This window comes from Lactuca virosa, chromosome 7, assembly GCF_052849685.1.
Source record: "Lactuca virosa cultivar CGN04683 chromosome 7, Lactuca_virosa_CGN04683_v6, whole genome shotgun sequence".
NCBI lineage: Eukaryota > Viridiplantae > Streptophyta > Magnoliopsida > Asterales > Asteraceae > Lactuca > Lactuca virosa.
Window position 1 is genome coordinate 88,232,660 of NC_136432.1, and position 22,902 is coordinate 88,255,561.

Sequence of the window (22,902 nt, forward strand, 5' to 3'; positions counted from 1 at the left end):
TTGAGCCATATTTTCTTTCCAAATTTTCCTCCCAAATTGAGCGGATTTGGGAAGAAAATGAGGGGAAAGAAAATTTAAGTTTTATTTTATTTTTCCTCCTAACTCGGGAACACAAAAACTTAAAATTTTTATTTCATTTCCTTCAAACTCGGGAACACGTAATAATGAATATTTTCCTTCCCCTCCCTTTCTTTCTGTCAAAATTTTCCTTCCCTTTCCCTTTTTTTTTCTTTGAACAGCAAGAAAGTTATCATTCCAAAGAAAAAGCTAGCGAGAAGCTAGAATTACAAGACATTAAGACATTTAACCTTCGGATCTAAACACCAGTTATCCCAATTTAACATAAAACCTCTCCTAGCTCTAATTTTAAGCCAATGGAAGGCAAGAACCTTGACCTCGTTGACTACTAGAAAACTGGGCAATTTCCGACGGCCAAATCCGTCGGAAATCCGTCGCTAAAGCCGATTTCCAACGGAATATCGAACGAAATTAGGTATGTCGTAAAAAGCCCCGTGGGTAAATATTACCGACGGAATTAACGAGAACAAAAATACCGGTGTGTTCCTTCTTTAGGTTATTAGCAACACACTCGGGAGTGAAATCACGTTGAATCAAGGTCGCAACAATAGGAAAATCGGTCCACCAGTTATGAAGGGCAGACCAAACCTCCAAATCAGTTGAGCAATCCATGAAAATGTGACCTTCTGTTTCCTGTTTTGTATTGCGTAAGGGACATAGAAGAGAACCCACATTAACTCCAACGCTCAAGATTGGTTCGAGTTGGTACTCTACCTAATCGTGCCCTCCAAACGAGTAAATTAGCTTTTTTATTCCAAGCGGTCTTGAGCGGACATTTGGTTAGAATTTTCGCATCGATAATCCTCCTAAGGGAGGAAACAATGAATTTACCATCAGGTTCTTCATTGCAACTCCACTTTTTGATTCTGCAATAGAAACATGTTTGCAAGGTGGGTATCCTAATGATCAAGTGCAAGGGGCAAGTGGCTAATGTTTCCCCAAATACCGCATCTATTGGTAGTAGATCTAACACGACCAATTCCACTATCACTATCATGGATTGCTTGGATGACTGCTTCTTTCCAAAGAGCTTCGTCTTCATTTTTGAAGCGCTACCATGAAAGAACCCCTTTCTATACTTTCATATTTATGAAAGACCAAAATTTTCATATTTGACAATTGTTATTCCGAAACATGCTATATGCATATTCATAAAACAATATTTTATATTGATAAAACGGTTACAAACTACTGGATACAAACCCACTATTTCATAGTGTTATATATTACATAACTCCCCAGGATACTATAGTTTTATACATATGGGAGTGCAAAATACAATAGTTTCAAACTATTCGAAAATCTTCTATCAAAACAGTAGTTTCAAACTATTCAAAAATCTTCTACCAGTATATCACTATACTGGGTGCTTATCTCCTACAAATTAGTTAAACATTGAGAGGGGTAAGCGGTTACGCTTAGTGAGTTCAATAATAGATACAATATAACGTTATGCCATATATATACTGTAATATGCCAGAAGCAAAAAGGAACAAGGAACAACAAAGGCATAATGCGAAAAGCTTTCCATATTAATCAATGAGACATAACAAATTTCATACTTGATATAAAATCAATAAAGTTTCAGCACAAATGGCACAGTAAATACTCATAAATATTATTTTTGCTAGAATATTTAGGCTTTCAGCCTTATCTTAGCATACTACCGAAGCCAAAGTGATGCCTATGTCATACACTTCATGGTCAACGGTTCATACCAATACCCAAGTGATGCTTATGTCATACACTTCAAGTTAGAGGTACAGCCTTGCTATAAAATAGCAGATACAACAACTCGAGATGATAACATGGAAAAGTACATAGCACATATAACACATAACATACAATTGTTCCTATATATTAAACTCACCGTGAAATAACCGGGGGTCAAAATAGTAATTCGGGCAGCACTTCGGCTCTAAATATGACTTTCTTCGTTGAAAACCGGGAGTTTTCTTGAAAACCGGGCTCTGCGAAGGTAGAGCTTCGAAACCGAAAAGATAAATTTTTCGGGCTTCTCGGGAATCTCGGGGTGCGCTTCGGGCTTTGGAATAAGTATCGGGGCTTCGGGGGAAGTCGGAATGTAAGAAAATGTTGAAAAGGGGTGAAAAAGACCAAAATTCAAACTCTTAACCGGGAGGTCTCGCACCCCTTATAAAAGTGTGAGCCTCGGATCCGAAGCGAGGGGATGAGGGCAGCTGGCTGCGAGGCTCGGACCAGGTGGCAGCAAGGCGAGGCTCGGACGGACAGGTGCTCGCTTCGCATTGGTCGGATGACGCGTCTACAGCTTCGGATCGGGTCAGGAGCCTTGGTCGAATCAGGAGCCAACACGAGGTTCGGATCACGTGTGGCATGCGAGGATCACGTGCGGCATGCGAGGATCATGTGCTTCTTCGGACACCGGTGCGACACGCGTCACTTCTCGGACATGCCACGCAGCAGCTTCGGACACGTGGCCAACTCCGAGCGAGGGTGACGTGGCAATCACTATTCATGCGATTTTCTCGAAAATTGTGCCAAATCTTGTAAAATCCATAACTTTCTCATACGAGCTCCGTTTTTGACGTTCTTTATAAGCACGCGTAGAGAAAATTATGCTCTACAACTTTTGTTTAGACTTCGTCGGAAAATTTTGACTTTATTTTCATATTATTATTTTTAGACTTCACCGGGACTGGTAAATCCGTTATAAATTCATAACTTCTTCATCCGACGTCCGTTTTCGTCAGACTTTTTACCGTTGTACTACTAATGACGAGACCTTCGATTCTCGTTTAGGTTGTGTCTGCTAAAAATCACTCGATCTAAAATTCGAGTTTTTAGCTGTCTACTGCTAAGCTGAAACTTGTAAAAATCACAACTTCCTCATACGAAGTCAGATTTTGGCGTTCTTTTTATCGAACTTCTCGGTTTAACGAATACTACGACTTTCATTTAGATCATTAAGGCTAAAAAGTAGTTTATCAAAAACTCACTTTTTACGTCATTCGGCACCGTGCCGGTTTTATCGCGGATCTTCGATTGGTCATAACTTCTTCGTTATAACTCGGATTTCGATGCGGTTTTCACCTATATGTTTCTAACGAGATTATCTACAACTTTCAACAATAAAATTTTCCTTATTTCAAGTTTTATATTTTCGCTAAATTTCACTATTTAGCTTTTAATTGGAATCTCATAAGACTTCCAATAATTTATGAGTGATTCTAAACATAGTTTTACCTTATTTCTAGTAAAAACTATTTGTTAGAACTCAATACTCAATATCACATAATATTTCATAATATTATTTATATAAAACACGATCTCAAAACGTGTATGTTACAAATACCTCCTCCTTTTGAGAATTTCGTCCCCGAAATTACATAGATTAAAATAAATGGGGGTATTTCGATCTTATCTCATTCTTATTTTCCCAAGTATAGTTCGGGCCTCGATGGTGTTTCCACTTGACAAGCACCAACTCTACTTCTTTATTACGTAGCTTAGTCGTTCTTTCGTTTACGATCTCTTCAGGCTCTTCTACATAAGTTAACTTATTATCCAGTTTCACCTCGGATAATGGAACTGCTTCATCATAGATGCTCAAGCATTTGCGCAGATAACTCACATGGAAGATATCGTGAATACCTGCCAAATCTTCAGGCAATTCCAAGCGGTATGCTTGTTTACCAATCCTATGGAGGATTTTGAAAGGACCAACAAATCTAGGACTTAGTTTTCCTTTCTTTCCAAATTGCATAAGACCTTTCCATGGGGATACCTTCAACATTACGAAATCCCCCACCTGGAATTCTATTGGTCGTCTCCTCTTTTCCGTATAGGACTTTTGTCGATCCTAGGCGGCTTTCATTCTTTCTCGTACAATTTGAATCTTGTCGGAGGTGTCTTGAATCATTTCAGGGCCTCCAAGGATTTTCTGTCCTATTTCACGCCAACATAATGGAGTACGACACTTGCGACCATATAATGCCTCATATGGCGGCATTTTGATTGAAGCGTGGTAACTGTTATTATACGAGAATTCGACAAGAGGTAAGTATCTATCCCAGTTACCACCGAACTCCAAGACACATGCACGAAGCATATCTTCTACAGTTTGGATTGTTCTCTCCGTCTGACCATCTGTCTGGGGATGATAGGCTGTGCTGAGAGCAACTCGAGATCCCAATTCACGTTGCATACTCGCCCAAAAGTGAGAAGTGAAGCGAGTATCACGATCGGAAACGATCTTTAGTGGCACACCATGTCTTGCAACAATTTCATCCAAGTATACTTGTGCGTATTTCTCCATTGGAGCCGTTTCACGCATGGCAAGAAAATGAACGCTTTTAGTCAGGCGGTCGACGATTACCCAAATGCTATCATGCTGTCTAGTAGTCTTTGGCAATTTGGTAATAAAATCCATGGACAGTTCTTCCCATTTCCATACAGGTACACTAAGACTTTCTGGGGTTCCGTAAGGCTTTTGGTGCTCTGTTTTGACTTGTAAGCATACCAAGCATTCTTGTACATATCTTCCAATGTCTCTCTTTAATCCAGGCTACCAATAATCAGCTCTTACATCGTAGTACATTTTACTTGTACCAGGATGTATTGACAGTTTAGACTTATGGGCTTCATCTAAAATCTTCTTTCTTAATCCACCAATCTTCGGAATCCACAGTCGATTCTTGAATACCTTCAGTCCTTGGGGATCATCAAGTAAAACATCGGTGTAATGTACCATCCCTTCTTTCTTCACATTTTCTGGCTTTAGGGCTTCTACTTGCCATTTCTGTAGTTCATCTAGGATAGTGAACTTTACTGTGGTGTGAGTAATAGCATAACACATACTATTACGATAAACCTTTCTGCTAAGTGCATCGGCAACTACATTAGCCTTTCCAGGATGATATAGGATTTCACAGTCATAGTCTTTGATCAGCTCCATGGCTCGTTGTTGTCTCATATTCAGAGTTTGCTGACTGAATATATACTTGAGAATCTTGTGGTCGGTATACAATTGACATTTTGTACCAAAGAGGTAATGTCTCCAAAGTTTTAGGGCAAATACCACTGCAGCGAGTTCGAGATCATGAGTGGGATAATTCTTTTCATAATCTTTCAGTTGTCTTGAGGCATAGGCTATCACTTTACCACGTTGCATCAACACACAACCGAGTCCTAATCTTGAAGCATCGCTATATACAGAGAAATCATCATCACCTTCTGGAAGTGATAAGATTGGAGCATGAGTCAAAAGATCTTTTAAAGTCGAGAAAGCTTTTTCTTGGGCTTCACCCCATTCGAACTTCACTTCCTTTCGTGTAAGACTCATGAGAGGTACGGCCATACGAGAAAAGTCTTTAATAAATCTCCGGTAATATCTCGCGAGACCCAAGAAACTACGAATTTCGGAAGCATTACGGGGCACTTACCAATTTTGAATAGCTTCAATTTTAGTAGGATCTACGGATACACCGTCACCAGAAATAACATGGCCGAGAAATTGAACTTGGCGAAGCCAAAATTCACATTTCGAGAATTTAGCATAAAGCTTCTCCTTTCGAAGAAGTTCTAACACCGCACGAATATGAATGGCATGATCAGCTTCAGACTTGGAATAGATTAGAATATCGTCTATGAATACGATGACAGATTTATCGAGCATTGGGCGGCATACCCGATTCATCATATCCATGAATACAGCAGGAGCATTCGTTAAACCAAACGACATAACAAAGAATTCGTAATGCCCATATCGAGTACGAAAAGCAGTCTTCGGTACATCCTGCTCGTGAACTTTCAACTGATGATAGCCAGATCTTAGATCAATCTTGGAGAAATAGCTAACACCCTGAAGTTGATCAAATAAATCGTCAATGCGAGGTAGTGGGTATTTGTTCTTGATAGTCACCTTATTCAGCTCACGATAATCAATGCACATCCGCATCGATCCGTCCTTCTTCTTGACAAACAATACCGGAGCACCCCAGGGAGAGGTACTTGGTCGGATAAAGCCTTTGTCAAGTAATTCCTGTAGTTGGATAATCATTTCTTTCATCTCAGCTGGCGCAAGATGATAAGGAGTCTTAGCAATCGGAGCAGCACCAGGCACGAGGTCAATTAGGAATTCTACTTGCCTGTCCGGAGGAAGACCAGACAATTCTTCGGGAAAAACATCTGGATATTCCTTAGCAATGGGAACATCATTCACCGTTTTCTTATCTTCTTTCGAGACATCGACTGTGTAGGCCAAATAGATAGAACACCCTTTCGATATGAATTTACGGGCTTTGAGGAAAGATATTATTTTTAAGGTTCCTTGTTCACCATAGACATAGATATGATTCTCCCCTTCAATGGGAATACGTACTATCTTTTCATAACACAAGAGGTCTGCGTGGTTCTTTGACAACCAATCCATGCCGAGAATAATGTCAAAGTTGGGCAAGGAGATAGGAATTAGATTAGCAAGAAAATTGTAGCCTTCAATTTCTATAACACAATTCCTATAGACTTTATCGGCAAGTAATGATATACTTCCAGCAGTCTCTACGTGAAAGGGTTGCGCGAGTGCATAGCAAGCAATTTGAAAAGAATGCGCAAATTCATAAGACACAAAAGAATCTGAGGCACCAGAATCAAATAAGATGTGAGCAGGTCTAGAGTTAACAAGAAATGTACCCGTCACAACATTCGGGTCCTCGCGTGCCTCTTCTATGGTGATCTGGAATGTACGACCCTTAGCTTTTGGAACCTCCTCCTTTTTAGTTGGAATACCCCTTGATTGTTGAACAGGAGCTTGACTTTTCGCCGGTTGTTGAACGGAAGCTTGACTTCCCGTCATCTGACTAGTAAGAGTGGGGCAAAAACGCTTCCTGTGGCCAGTAACACCACATACAAAGCATGTAACACCTTTCATTGGACACACAGGCTTCTTGTGTCCTACTTCTCCACATCCAAAACAGACCACGGTTCTTATCTCTAGTCTGCATTCGCCCGGATGATTCTTTCCACAATTTCGACAAGCTGGTGACTGAAGAGAAAAAGATTGTGACCTGCCGCGGCCACGAAAAGCACTCTGAGATTGTACTTGCTTGCTAGGTTCAGATCGAACGGATTGAGTTGGTGGAATAGGGGAAGCAGGAGCAGTCCTTTCAGTACGTGGATGTTTCGGAACAGTAAGAGTGGCACCATGTATTTCTAAGTCATGCTCACGCTTTTGAGCATACTCAACAGCTTTATCAAACAACAGTACTTCCCGATTGGAAACGAAATCATGAATTTCGTGCCGTAGTCCTTCTAAGAATAACTGAATTTTCTCATCTTCAGTTGGAATATACTTTACGGCAAACCGTGCTTTTTGATTGAACTAAGTTTCATACTCATTTACAGTCATTCCTCCTTGTTTAAGCTCGAGGAATTCCTTCTCCAATCTCCTCCTCATATCTAGAGGACAGTACTTCTCTAACACACGAGTTTTGAACATTTCCCAAGCTAAATTCTCCTGGTCAAACCCGTTTAGAGCTTCATATGTTGCTTCCCACCAGACCAATGCTTCTCCAATGAGCATTGCAGAAGCATAGTTAACTTTGTCTTCATTATCCACACGAGAGATACGAAACACTTTCTCTGTGTTCTGGATCCAGGTAAGAACAACAATTGGATTAAGAACACCAGAAAACTCTGTAGCACCGCTACTTTTGAAATCCTTGAACGAGGGACGCTTCACCTCTCCTTTTGAAGATTCTCAAGTGGCTTTCTCTTTTCCTTTATCACCATTCTTTTTGTGTTCTTCGAGAGTCTGTCGAATAACACCAGTAAGTCTACCCAAGAGTCGCTCCTCACGAGGAGATACTGGAGTGTTCACTTCCTCAGGTTGAGGACCTCCACCGACCTTGGGGGTATGGCTACTAACCTGTTCAGCCATTGCTCTGCAATAGGGAGTAATATTGTATTTTTAGAATATTAGGGTTTACTATTACCTAATACTTATATATATATATATATATATATATATATATATTTCCTATGGTTTGTATCCCTATACTTACAATGATTAAGTTCATATATTAAACTTCCAATAGTTTAAGTCTAAATATCAATCCGTGGAATTTAGTTCACTTAAACCACTGCTCTGATACCATGAGTGAAAGAACCCCTTTCTATACTTTCATATTTATGAAAGACCCAAATTTTCATATTTGACAATTGTTATTCCGAAACATGCTATATGCATATTCATAAAACAATATTTTATATTGATAAAACGGTTACAAACTACTGGATACAAACCCACTATTTCATAGTGTTATATATTACATAACTCCCCAGGATACTATAGTTTTATACATATGGGAGTGCAAAATACAATAGTTTCAAACTATTCGAAAATCTTCTATCAAAACAGTAGTTTCAAACTATTCAAAAATCTTCTACCAGTATATCACTATACTGGGTGCTTATCTCCTGCAAATTAGTTAAACATTGAGAGGGGTAAGCGGTGACGCTTAGTGAGTTCAATAATAGATACAATATAACGTTATGCCATATATATACTGTAATATGCCAGAAGCAAAAAGGAACAAGGAACAACAAAGGCATAATGCGAAAAGCTTTCCATATTAATCAATGAGACATAACAAATTTCATACTTGATATAAAATCAATAAAGTTTCAGCACAAATGGCACAGTAAATACTCATAAATATTATTTTTGCTAGAATATTTAGGCTTTCAGCCTTATCTTAGCATACTACCGAAGCCAAAGTGATGCCTATGTCATACACTTCATGGTCAACGGTTCATACCAATACCCAAGTGATGCTTATGTCATACACTTCAAGTTAGAGGTACAACCTTGCTATAAAATAGCAGATACAACAACTCGAGATGATAACATGGAAAAGTACATAGCACATATAACACATAACATACAATTGTTCCTATATATTAAACTCACCGTGAAATAACCGGGGGTCAAAATAGTAATTCGGGCAGCACTTCGGCTCTAAATATGACTTTCTTCGTTGAAAACCGGGAGTTTTCTTGAAAACCGGGCTCTGCGAAGGTAGAGCTTCGAAACCGAAAAGATAAATTTTTCGGGCTTCTCGGGAATCTCGGGGTGCGCTTCGGGCTTTGGAATAAGTACCGGGGCTTCGGGGGAAGTCGGAATGTAAGAAAATGTTGAAAAGGGGTGAAAAAGACCAAAATTCAAACTCTTAACCGGGAGGTCTCGCACCCCTTATAAAAGTGCGAGCCTCGGATCCGAAGCGAGGGGATGAGGGCAGCTGGCTGCGAGGCTCGGACCAGGTGGCAGCAGGGCGAGGCTCGGACGGACAGGTGCTCGCTTCGCATTGGTCGGATGACGCGTCTACAGCTTCGGATCGGGTCAGGAGCCTTGGTCGAATCAGGAGCCAACACGAGGTTCGGATCACGTGTGGCATGCGAGGATCACGTGCTTCTTCGGACACCGGTGCGACACGCGTCGCTTCTCGGACATGCCACGCAGCAGCTTCGGACACGTGGCCAACTCCGAGCGAGGGTGACGTGGCAATCACTATTCATGCGATTTTTCTCGAAAATTGTGCCAAATCTTGTAAAATCCATAACTTTCTCATACGAGCTCCGTTTTTGACGTTCTTTATAAGCACGCGTAGAGAAAATTATGCTCTACAACTTTTGTTTAGACTTCGTCGGAAAATTTTGACATTATTTTTATATTATTATTTTTAACAGACCGGGACTGGTAAATCCGTTAAAAATTCATAACTTCTTCATCCGACGTCCGTTTTCGTCAGACTTTTTACCGTTGTACTACTAATGATGAGACCTTCGATTCTCATTTAGGTTGTGTCGGCTAAAAATCACTCGATTTAAAATTCGAGTTTTTAGCTGTCTACTGCTAAGCTAAAACTTGTAAAAATCATAACTTCCTCATACGAAGTCAGATTTTGGCGTTCTTTTTATCGAACTTCTCGGTTTAACGAATACTACGACTTTCATTTAGATCACTATGGCTAAAAAGTAGTTTATCAAAAACTCACTTTTTACGTCATTCGGCACCGTGCCGGTTTTATCGCGGATCTTCGATTGGTCATAACTTGTTCGTTATAACTCGGATTTCGATGGGGTTTTCACCTATATTTTTCTAACGAGATTATCTACAACTTTCAACAATAAAATTTTACTTATTTCAAGTTTTATATTTTTGCTAAATTTCACTATTTAGCTTTTAATTGGAATCTCATAAGACTTCCAATAATTTATGAGTGATTCTAAACATAGTTTTACCTTATTTCTAGTAAAACCTATCTGTTAGAACTCAATACTCAATATCACATAATATTTCATAATATTATTTATATAAAACACGATCTCAAAACGTGTATGTTACATACCACCACTTACCAAGTAGAGTGAGATTAAGGGCATGAAGGCTTCCAATGTCAAAGCCTCAATTTTGCTTGCAATTCAGAACCTTTTTCCAAGCAATCCAGGTTGTTTTGTGGTTGTCCAAACTACCACCCAAAAAAATTTATTACAGATACTTTCAAGGCGTTTAATCACTCCCATAGGTGCCTTGAAGAGTGAAAAAAAGTAGGTAGCAAGGCTGCCAAGCACATTCTTACAGAGGATTAATCTATCGCCGAAGGATACGTTATGCATCTTCCACAATGAGAGCTTCTTTTGGAATTTTTAATCACGGGTAGCCTACTCGAGTTTCTGGACATATTGGCCCGATCGGCACTCCAAGATAAGAGAAAGGGAGGGACCCAACCCCACAATTGAGTCGGCAAGCCAAATAGGATATATCTAGGTTGCTAACCCCAATACCCATCACCTTTCTTTTGGAAAGATTAACTTTGAGACCAGAGGCAATATGGAAACATCTAAGGATGCGAAGAAGATTAAGAGCATTCTATTTGAACCATTTGCCAAGAAAGACCACGTTAATGTTATTGAATTTACAAAAAAAAATCAGGAACAAGGCATTAATGTTATTGATGACCACAACCAAATAAATAACATTGGAATTGTGTGACATACAAACTAAAGTTGTTGGTATAGACAAGTCTAGTGTAACAACCTACATTAATTTAGATGTACCGCGTGTACGAAATTATAAACGGGGAAAACGAAAAAGAAACACAAAATTAAGTGAAAAGCCGAGACATGTATATAATACAATGTTTGTAAAAAAGATTCGTTTGTAATTATACGTTTGTTTTTTCCATGACACGACAAGGAATAAGAGCATTTGCGGCCACAAAGCCGCTATTGAGTCGGCGTAATTGTCTTGAAATTTGTAGTCTCAAGGCATCATTATTAATGTAGTCGTTGTTGCCTGTCATTGTTAATACTCTTTTGTTGCTGCTAATGAGTTGTCAGCGTAATCTAGTCGCTGATAATACCATCTCCGGCGCTGAAAGTGTCGTCACTAATTAATGTTTTCTTGTCGAGTCCATTGAGATCGCCGATAATGCTTACTTTAAAACACTACTAGAAAACTGCCCTACCACCTACAATAAATTCCATAGGTAAGTTGTAGGTAAAACTGTTTGCGTACGGATTCCCTACGGAATATACTGTGTAATATTCATAAGTGAATATATCATATTATATTCACAAGTGAATATACTATGTAAAATTCACATGTGATATACCATGTAATACTATGTAATATTCACATATGAAAATATCATATAATATTCATAAGTGAATATACCATCTAATATTCACAAGTGAATATACTATGTAATATTCACAATTGAATGCATCGTCTAATATTTAAATATGAATATACTATGTTTATTATATGCTATATTCATATATGAATGATATTTAAATTATAAAAAAATTAATCATACTTTTTATTCATAAGTGATAATGTATTTTTTTCGGAAAAAAAAAACATTGTTTTGAGGTCCTAAGCAAGTTTGTAATTCATATGCAAATAACATATAAGAATTATATCCGCATGTGAACATATGTAATATTCACAAATGAATATATATGTAATAATCAAATGTGAATATATATGTATTATTCACAAATGAATAAAACTGTCAATAAAACCGAGGACTTCAAAATATATAAAATTAAAGATAAAAAAATTATTTGACAAGAATATATATTTATTCACATACAACTAATCTTTTTAGGTTAATAAAATAATTATATAAGCATATATATTTTTATTAATGTTATATTCATTTGTGAATAAATGATAACTTTTTTTTCAGAAAATTATAAAAATAGAAAAACGTCATTTTGAGGCCCTAAACAGTCCCGAATGGCCGAAAACACCGTATGTCACGGCGAAGCGGTGAGTTTTGTAAATCGCACCATTTTACATCAAATATGCGAATTTCGTCCAATTCCGAGACTAAACTTCATTGCGGCAAATTGTTTTGATGATGTCACTAAATTTTCATTCCTACTAGTGATGACATCATCATGACATGCTATTTATTCACATATGAATAAAGTTTAGAAATCATTACGACATATTTACTGATGATGTTACTAACTTCAATCACACTAGTAAAAACATCATTGTAATCTGTTATTTTTATTTATGTGAATAAACTATACATGTTGATTTATTTATTTTGTGAATACAACCTTTATATATAAAAATAAATAATACACTATAAGAATTGGTTTGTGAATAGTTTTTTTTGTATATTGTAACAATATTATTTTACATGTAAAATCAACATTATACTAAGACAAACAACATTGTATTGGTTAATGAATATCATTTGCATTTGAATTTAACACGATCAAAATGAAGAATATATTAAATTGTATAACATTTACACGTGAATATAAAAACATATTGTCTTCGTCAATGATATCTTCTCAATTACGTCAACCAATCGTCAACCACCGGGATATGAACCAACCATTGATTGAAATGTTATTTTTTTATTGAGTTATAACGATGCCTGAAAAACATGTGAATACACATAAAAAATGTTAAAAATATATTTTTAGTTCATAATAATAGCGATTTATCACATTCTAATTATCATATGGTATATTTACACATGAATGTATAATCATATGTGAATATTATATGATATATGTTGTTTATATTGTATATTTACATGTGATATTACATGGTATATCCACAAATGAATATTACATAGTATATTCACATATGAATATTATATGGTAGATTCACATGTGAATAGTATATGGTATATTTTCTTGTGAATATTACACATTCTAGTCACATCTAAATATTGCATGATATATTCATGAATATTACACAGTATATTCACATATGAATAATATATAGTATATACACTTGTGAATATGATACAATATATTCATATTTAAATATTAAATGATGCATTCACTTGTGAATATTACATAGTATTTTCACTTGTAAGTATTAGATGATATATTCACTTATGAATATTAGATGGTATATTCATATGTGAATATTACACAGTTTATTCACATATGAATATTACACAGGATATTAACATATGAATATTACAAGGTATATTCACATATATATAATTTTTATATGTTATTCACATATGAATAACATATAAAATTGTATATTTGTTTTGTGTTTTAATAATCATATACTAATTAAGGTGTGAAAACATATTCATATGTGAATATAACGTGGTAATTTAGTTTATGCATTTCATCAAACAGTTGGAGTGCATATAAGTAAGTTTTTTTAAAAATGCTAAAAACATGATACTTTGACTATTTAAAACTTACAAAATAGTAGATTGATAGAGAATTATATGAAATTTTTCAAAAAAAAAAATGATTTGACGTTTTTGTAACCTTAATTTAGAAGTTTTGTTTGATGATCGATGTTGAATGAATGATATGAAGTGAAATTGTTGTTGATTATCGATGATGTTGATCTAATGACACTGGGAGTATAATTAATCGTAGATGTTGAAGATATGCTCGAATTCAAGCATAATTGAAGGTTGGATTGAAAGAACCAAAAACGATTTTTTTTTGTCTACTGTTGAATGATGTTGATGAACGTGTTTTTGACGAAGATAGATGATTGATTAACACTGGATGATGTTGATCGAGGATTTAATTGAAGAAATCTGGATGATCGTTGAAGGTTAGAGAAGAAATTTGGATTATGAACGATCGAGTAGTAATGAATTTGAATTGTTATCAAATTATCCACAATTATGTATCTGTGATTGAAGGATATCATATCATATTTACAATTTTGCTACTGTGTATTTTATGTTAAGATGCTAATTAAATGATTGGCTGAGAATGATTCCCCCATTCTCAACCTTTTTTTTTCTCAATTGAACCCTTCTATATATATATATATATATATATATATATATATATATATATATATATATATATATATATATATATATATATATATATATATATATATATATATATATACTTTAAGAGATAAAATTCAAATAAAATTTTAATATTCCAATACATTAATATCTTGGAATAGTTCATTATGAGAGAGTAGACAATGATTTTTACCATGGGGTGGCAGAATGAGACCCCATAGATTAATTGCCGGAAGAAATACCTTGCCTGTAAATTTTTCAACAAATATAAATAATCACTATAGAAACATACACATTTGTATTAATTGGTACTTATATTTTGTTTTCATATATATATATATATATATATATATATATATATATATAGTAGCCGTTTACCCGCGCCAAGCGACGGGTGCGAATAATTTCTTTCGGTAATTATTTCTATTCGGAAACATGTATAATTGGACATCCAACTTTGACACGCAAGTAATGAAAAAAACAAACTACTAACAATGAAATCTAATTTGCTTCGGAAGATGATAACATGTAACTTGGAAACTAACCTGTGTTCCTTAAATCAAGATAAAATAATAATAATAATAATAAGATATCTCATCTTCACGAGGACTGTTATTAAATGAATAGATATCCTAAATAAAAACGTGTATATATATAAGTCATGATATATTTTTCACTATTAATATAAGTCATGGACCGTTTTTAATAAATTATATGTTTTATTTAATTTACATGGATTGGAAATATATATATATAAAAGGTTAGGTACCCATTTCTCAAAACTAGATAGTTTTGAATAATAATATAATTTTTTTAAATAAAAACAATTTACTAAAATAAAATTGCTACGTTTTTTCTTATTCACAAATAACATACAACTCGATTTTGTCCTTGATTTTCGAATTATTCAATGTTCATCGTTCTGAAAAAAAATGGTCGACACCAAAAAACGAATTCATAGCAATCCCAATTCTCGGAAACAAGAATCAGACGACACCAAATCAATCAACTGAGTACAGTGGGAATTGAATTTCTGAGAAAAATAAAACAATTTTCATATTCACTATTAATTCCAATTCAATCGACGTGTATTGTCATTCGATCATAGTAACGATTTCAAAGAAATCTTAATTCAAAGAAACTTTTATTTCATAGGAAAAACAAACAAGTTTCAATTCACAGGGAGTTCAAAGGGTTAAACGATTTCAAAGAAAAAAATCACAGGAAGCGTGATCACAGAAAAAAATGTCAGTTCACTTCACCTCCGCCTGATACTGCATCCTCTGTTTTTTGTTTTTGAATTTCAGAGCACTTCCAAGTAAGTAATTGATCTCGTTTTTATTGTTTCCGCAACAATGTTCACTTTGTTTTACCGGTTTCGGTATGAATTATGCAATGAGACTCGGTTGAACACTTCTTGTTTATGCACCAATGTTTCATTCCTTAAAACCGGCTCCACCAACACCAACAATAAGGATTGAAAATGGCAGATTGGATGCCTTGACAGTGACAACTTTTGTTTCTTGTATATTTGTTATCACTCCATCTTCATCTCTAATTTATGCCCTCTCCTGAAGAAACAAGAATAACACCGATTAATTATTATTAGTAAAAAAAGAATATTTGCCAAGTGCACCTACTGCATAATCTTACATAATTTGCAGGGGCAATAAACAACAAACGGTCCAAATTACCCTTCCCAAGAAGGACCTACGGTAGATGTTTTTGAAAGGCTAAATTTAGTAGGAGCAGATCTTGGAGAGTGTGTATGGTTGACAAGGTGAGAATTCTAAAGTTGTACTCGTGCAACTTTTGGCTTTGATTTATCTAAAGAGTTTGATCGCTAAAAAGACAGTTAAATAATTAGGCAAACTATGAATAAGCGAGAAAAGAAGTTAATGAGCATTACTAATATATTGTTGGGCTAATTCAGATTCTAGGAAAGATTTTAGTACCAGGGGCATTTTTGGAAACCTGCATTTTTATTAAGTTTTTTTTTGGTTTTAGAGTTAGACTAGGTTTCTTTTAACTTAGTATATATTTTGATGTATTAGTTGTCTTTTATTTTAATTCAAGAACAAGTTTTTCAGTCGATAACGTCATAAAACTTAGCCTCCAAGTTATAGTTGTTCTTATTGTTTACTTCCATGTTCGTTCACTTCTGTCATGTTCTTCTGTTTCATTCAACTTGGTGCACAAGGTGTAAATTAAAAGCAATCTCTATTTCTTCCTTTTAGTATCTTTATGAATAAGGTACATAAAGACGTGAAGCATGTCCTTTTGATTACTTAAACAATAACATCTCTGCTGTTATCATTTTGCCTCTGTTCAGATCCGTTTTTTGTCCCTCTTTTGTTTGACTTTCTTGTGCACAATGGCAAGAGTTGAACCTACAAGTCTACATATATAACAAAAATCATCAAGTAATAGTAGCTGAGTAGCATCATTAAGATATTAAGTTTGTGTCTCAATGGAGCAGGTCCAATAACCGAAGGTACAACAAGAGGGCTATTTGGTAATTAGTGAGACTTTTCATCGAACAATTGGTGATCAATGAACATGGGATGCATTCCCCTGCTACTCATATAAATTGGATGTTCAATTGTTCATCATATCACTTCACAACCGGAGCTGCATGTATTTATTAATGAAAAACATAAAAAACCTAATTTGAACTACAGAGCTTATGTGATATCGAATCGTTAATACCGAGAAAAAAAAACTAAAAATTCATAATGTAAATTAATGTTGAAGCTGGAATTACATGAGAAAATCAGAAAATTGCCCCCTAGAATTCTCAAAAAACCAACAAACTCCATATTTCAAAGAACAAAAAGGAACAAAATCTAGTGCCTTAAATCACGATCTTTTTCAAATTAAGGAGGATCGGCGAGCAATTAAGGAGGATACCCAGTTCCAATTTCGTGATGGAGATTTCTAGTGAAGAATGAGAAGGGAGGAGGAAATAATGAGTCGGCGACAGAGAAAGAATAAGATTGTGATAGCAAAATAATGAGATTTTGTGAACTCCCTGAGATGAATTCCAATTTCTATGAAATCGGATTTAGTAAAGATGCAGATTTCCGGTGGAGAGTGAGAAGGAAATATGAAAAATGGGTGGGTGGTGGTGGCAGACGGGTGAGGAGTGAGCAATGTTACAGACAAACAGAAGCAATCGATGTAATTAAAGAAAAAAAAATGGGTATACTATTAAAGAAAAAAAAAATGGGTATATATATATATATATATATATATATATATATATATATATATATATATATATATATATATATATATATACTACCTGTTACCCACCCCAAGCGACGGTTACGAATAATTTCTTTCGGTATTTATTTATATTCGGAAACATGTATAATTTGACATCCAACTCTGACACGAAGGTAATGAAAAGATAAACTACTAACAATGAAATCTAATTTGCTTCAGAAGATCGACAACATATAACTTAGAAACTAATCCATGTTCCTTAAATCAAGATAAAAAAAAGGAAAATAATAAGATATCTCATCTTCATGAGGAATGTTATTAAATGAAGAGATATCCTAAATAAAAACATATTTATATATATAATGAGATCTCCACATTTTTTTTATCTTTATTATAAACCTTTTTATAATATAATTTTTGTTTATATATTAATGTAATTGATTCTATTTGGTTATTATCATTTAAAATATAGTGATATTTTTTTTCACTGTTAATATAAGTCATGGACCGTTTTTAATAAATTATATGTTTTATTTAATTTACATGGATTGGAAATACTTGATTTTATTTCTTTTTAAATGACGTATGTGATCTCTCGTTCTTGACATCTTAACTTTTTATTTTTATTTTCATATTGTTACGACTGTGTTGATTATTTCAATAAAAATCAATCGACACTTTTCACACGAACCTTTTTACACAATTTCATACTTTTATGATTGGTAAAAGATGAAAAAAAATACACATTCTTTGTTTAAAAGACTATCAATCCACCAATAAATTTAAACACAATGATAAAGCTACACATTCCACCACAAATTCAAAAAACAAATATAAAGAGTAAACCACTTTCAACCGCAGTTATTATTAAAATTTAAGAGTACAATCTTTACTTTTATACAGATACAACAATTTACGTATTGAAGAATGGCTTCAAATCTATCCATAATATTGATACATTTGATTATAGAACTGCAAGATTTTTATATTTTCATCTTCCAATTTATGTGAATTGTAAAAAAAATAAACCATACAATTAAAAAAGTATAACGTATTAATTTACCCAGATAGATACCACATTAACTCAGCCAACTTGTTATTATAAAAGAATATATAAATAAATTTCAACCAAAATTTGAACTTATAAACATAGAAAATGAAGTTGGGGGCCTTTCTTCTCCAAATTTGTCTTGTTTCTTTCTTGTCTTCTTGTCGTCTTCAACTCCTAGTGGAATAGTGGCAAACAGAAGCTAAGAAGCTCTAACATCCACAATAAGAGACCAAAATGAATAAAATGAAATTCACTTAAGTTATTGTCATCAACAAAATAACATCTGGTTCACAAAGACACCAAAATATGAACTTGCTCATTTGATCTTATTCACTTTACTAATAAAATCTTATATATAATATAAAATGAGCCTGCTATAAATCATGTTCATATTTAAATAGTTAAACTTTTAAAAATGGTTGACCGATTGGATCAGAAAAAAGAGGAGGGTTAAAGCTTTCTAGTTCGATACAAACATCCAAAAGCTTGTTGATTCACAATGCAATATTAATATAAACACCCATATAATATTTCTCAATTATTTTCAAACTAATCAATCAGATGTATAATGAATTCAACTTTTGCAACTTCATTTTATCCCATTTCTTTGTTGCACCCAAAGTTAAAGACTTGAAACTTTATTTTTGCACCCAAAGTCAAAATCGCAAATTGTATTAAACAAAAAGATACAATCAAAAGTGATTAGAATTTTACTTTCTAGCCAACAATACATTAAAAAATTCTGTAAATTTTATTTTCTGGCCAACTACACATGATCATTCTCGTATGAAAAAATGACATTCTTGTTATGGGCTAAAATATAGAGAAAAGTTACAGTCATTTGGTAAAGAAATAACAACCTACTTTCATTCATTTGTGTATTGTAAATGAAAGTTCAAACCACAAAAAAGACAGTTTAAAATCAAAACCGTTTTTTTAATCCGCTTCAGATCAGATAAGTTTTTTAGCTATCAAATGTTTGTTAAATCCAAACGGCTGTTTGCCAGATTTTTTCCTCTGATATGGATATCCAGTATAGCTAGATATAGATTCAAATAATCTTATTTTTTTTTAAATCTAATTTTGAGTCAACCCATATAAAATCTAAATGTTAAATTTCTTTTTTCTAAAATTCAAATTAATCCAACCAAATAAATATGTGTACCTCCACCATTTGGCTCCTTCAATGTTGCTCCGTATCAGCATGCTTCGAACAATGAGAACTTTCTTTCGGACCTTTCATAGTTTGATCTACATACAATTAAGAAGTTCAATTAAACTTATGACATAAAATGGTCACATTCACCAACAAACAAACAAATAAGGAAAAAAGAGTATACAAATGTCAATTTTTTTACAGGGTGTTGGATTGGCGTAGTTCTCAAGCCTACTTTTTAATCTGAATTTTTATTTCCCACTTGTTTCTTGATAGTGATTCACATACCTATAGTTCCAAAAACAGCATCATAATTATTGTGTGAAATAATAGAATTATGGTCTGATCAATAATTATCCCTAAAACAACAAGCTATAGCATTTATTCTTTCAAATAGCCAATGTAGCATGGGCATTTATGTCATTTACATCTTCTCTATCATCCCCATACTGAGCATACACATTTTCTATGCACAAAGAAATCCCAATCCTGATTTCCATAACCAAAACATGTCAATTATAACCAATTCCAGAATATGGGACATGGAATAATTTAAACTTACCATCGGAGTAAGTTTAAGTCATATGGTAAACATCACCAGCATTTGCACCAGTTGGCAGTTCATTTGTGTCATGTTGCCATTTGCATCTTTCTTGTTGAGTCTTTTAATTAATATATCGATTTTATTAATAAAAAAATCCAGTTTAGGTAAAATACACAATAGTAATACATCTGCACTCGTTCCTCTCTCTTCTTTCTCGAGATTACATTCCATCTTCTACTTGTTGTTGCTTGGCCTCGATTCATTGTACCAATTTCTTGGCCCTTTTTAAAAGACAATCATATTCCAAAGTCAAGATTCAAAGAAACAAAGTACAATTCAAATCACAATCAAGTCCGGAATACAGAGGGATTATGGTTTTTAACCAACAAAAAGCACAAACTTTTTAGTATGATTAGAGAAGAAAAAACATAGAAGTGTATCTGTGTGTGTGGGGAGAGAGAGAGAGAGAGAGAGAAAGATACCTTCATCGCCATACATGTAACAAAACAAACCCAAGACAAAAATTAGTAAAAAGTTTTTTCTTTCTGGACCTGTAATCACACACAGTTAGAGAAAGGTATAAGGTTTCCTCTGGATATATATATATATATATATATATATATATATATATATATATATATATATATATATATATATATATATATATATATAGAGAGAGAGAGAGAGAGAGATGTAAAGTGGTAAACGGAAGGCAATACATAATGTTTTAAGGGGTTGTACCTCTTAAAACTCAGCATCTGAGTCTAAATGCTTATTAAGGTATAACGATATATCAACAAATATAAATAATCACTATACATACATACACATTTCTATTAATTGGTAATTTAATTTTGTATATATATATATATATATATATATATATATATATATATATATATATATATATATATATATATATATATATAGGAACATTAATTGGTAATTTAATTTTGTATATATATATATATATATATATATATATATATATATATATATATAGGAACAGAAATTGAAAATTCTGCAAATTATTAAAACGTACTTCATCTTCACTGAATCGACCTATGGTGCAGATATGATCAAAGAGCTCTCCACCAGCAGCATACCTACCTGACAGCAGATGTGGAGTGGGAGTAACCAACGACAACTGTGGTGGTGGGAGTGTGGAAGATAACGACGACAATGGAGGTGGAATGGAGCAACCGTCGGACACTAAAATTTTCTAGGGTTCGTCCAATCGGGATTACAAGTGTCGAGAAAAAAAAGAGGGGGAGAGAAGAGGATGCACACGATTCCGACAGGCGCTATAGCATTTAATCGGCGTGATTCCGGCAGCGGCACTGCTAATCGATGTAGGGTTATCTTCAAGTCTTAGGTGTTGTTTGTTTTTTTTGTAAAAAATAAAATGCGCGGCGAAGCAGATGCGCAACACTTCCCATCTCACAACAGTTTGTGTTTTAGAAGTCTTCAAACTAACAAACCTCTCTGCACCACACAACACTTGACTTACCTCTTCAAAACCCCTTCTATCCTAAAACCTAAAAAAATAACGGGCCAAACTCTAAAAAAACGCCATTTCTTGCTTCCCCCATGGAATTTGTCACAACCTCCTTCTCTATTCAAGCATCGATCGTCGCAGCCTCTCATCATCACAGCAGCGTGACCGGTCATCCCCTCTTTTTCTGTCGTCGCCTCAACCATCCTTCTTCCTTCTCGTCGCCGACAACCATCCTTCTTCCTTCACCGTCGCTACTTCTCCAATCGTGAACCTCCCTCAACCACCACAACTTCTGTCGTGAACCAGGTATTAGTTCAAGTCATTTTTATTAACTTTTTGCTGAAATCGTTTTTGTTATGCAATTATTGAAATTGCAGTTGTTTTGAAATCGTTTGTAATGAGATGTAAATTATGATGTCGAAAAAGTGGAAATTATGTTGTGATTAAGAATGTTAATCAGATGTAAATGATTAGAAAAACTTGCTTGAGTGACTTGTTGTATACAAAACATGATTCTGAGCCTTTTTTCCAACAGGAATCAAGAAAACCATGGAAGCCCATAGGAGAAACCCGTGAATAACTATAATGATAATCGAGGACTGCTTCACTGAACATCATTGAGCATGTCTTCTTTGATGTGTTTTTGAGATGATGAACAAATAATACATGGAAAAACAACAAAGAGACAAAGGGACCGAAGATAGATACACTCTTGTTATGACTTCTGTGGCTGAAAATTTTGGAAATAGGTTGTTCATATACTGATGGAGTATGTCCAATCTTGTTGAGTTTTTTGTTTTATTTTGTTATAGATCGTGTTGCGTGGCTGCGAAGTTGTACATGTTTGATGCTTTGTTGTTGATTTCTTGAAGGTTGTGTTTGTTACATGTGACTAGATTTATAAATCGACAAACTTTTCTTACGGGTTATTTTCAATAGTGAGAATGTAGACATCAAAAGAGTTTCACTCATACAATGTGCAATCTTATGTAAAAAACAAAGAAGCTTCTTATTACGGGTTGCAGCCGTTTGGTCCAC

The 22,902-nt window shown here is 34.5% G+C and overlaps 1 long non-coding RNA gene across 2 annotated transcripts; it reads right to left on the bottom strand.

The window, feature by feature from the left end:
* Positions 1-18,737: 18,737 nt before the first annotated feature.
* Positions 18,738-20,925, bottom strand: LOC145126292 (uncharacterized). 2 transcript variants are annotated; one of them, XR_013716389.1, is made up of 4 exons: positions 20,849-20,925; positions 20,025-20,647; positions 19,832-19,917; positions 18,738-18,875 (listed from the first exon to the last, which is right to left on the bottom strand). It is a non-coding gene; the product is annotated as an uncharacterized LOC145126292 (long non-coding RNA). The 2 variants fall into 2 exon arrangements; XR_013716388.1 differs by having other exon boundaries at positions 19,832-20,647.
* Positions 20,926-22,902: the final 1,977 nt, after the last annotated feature.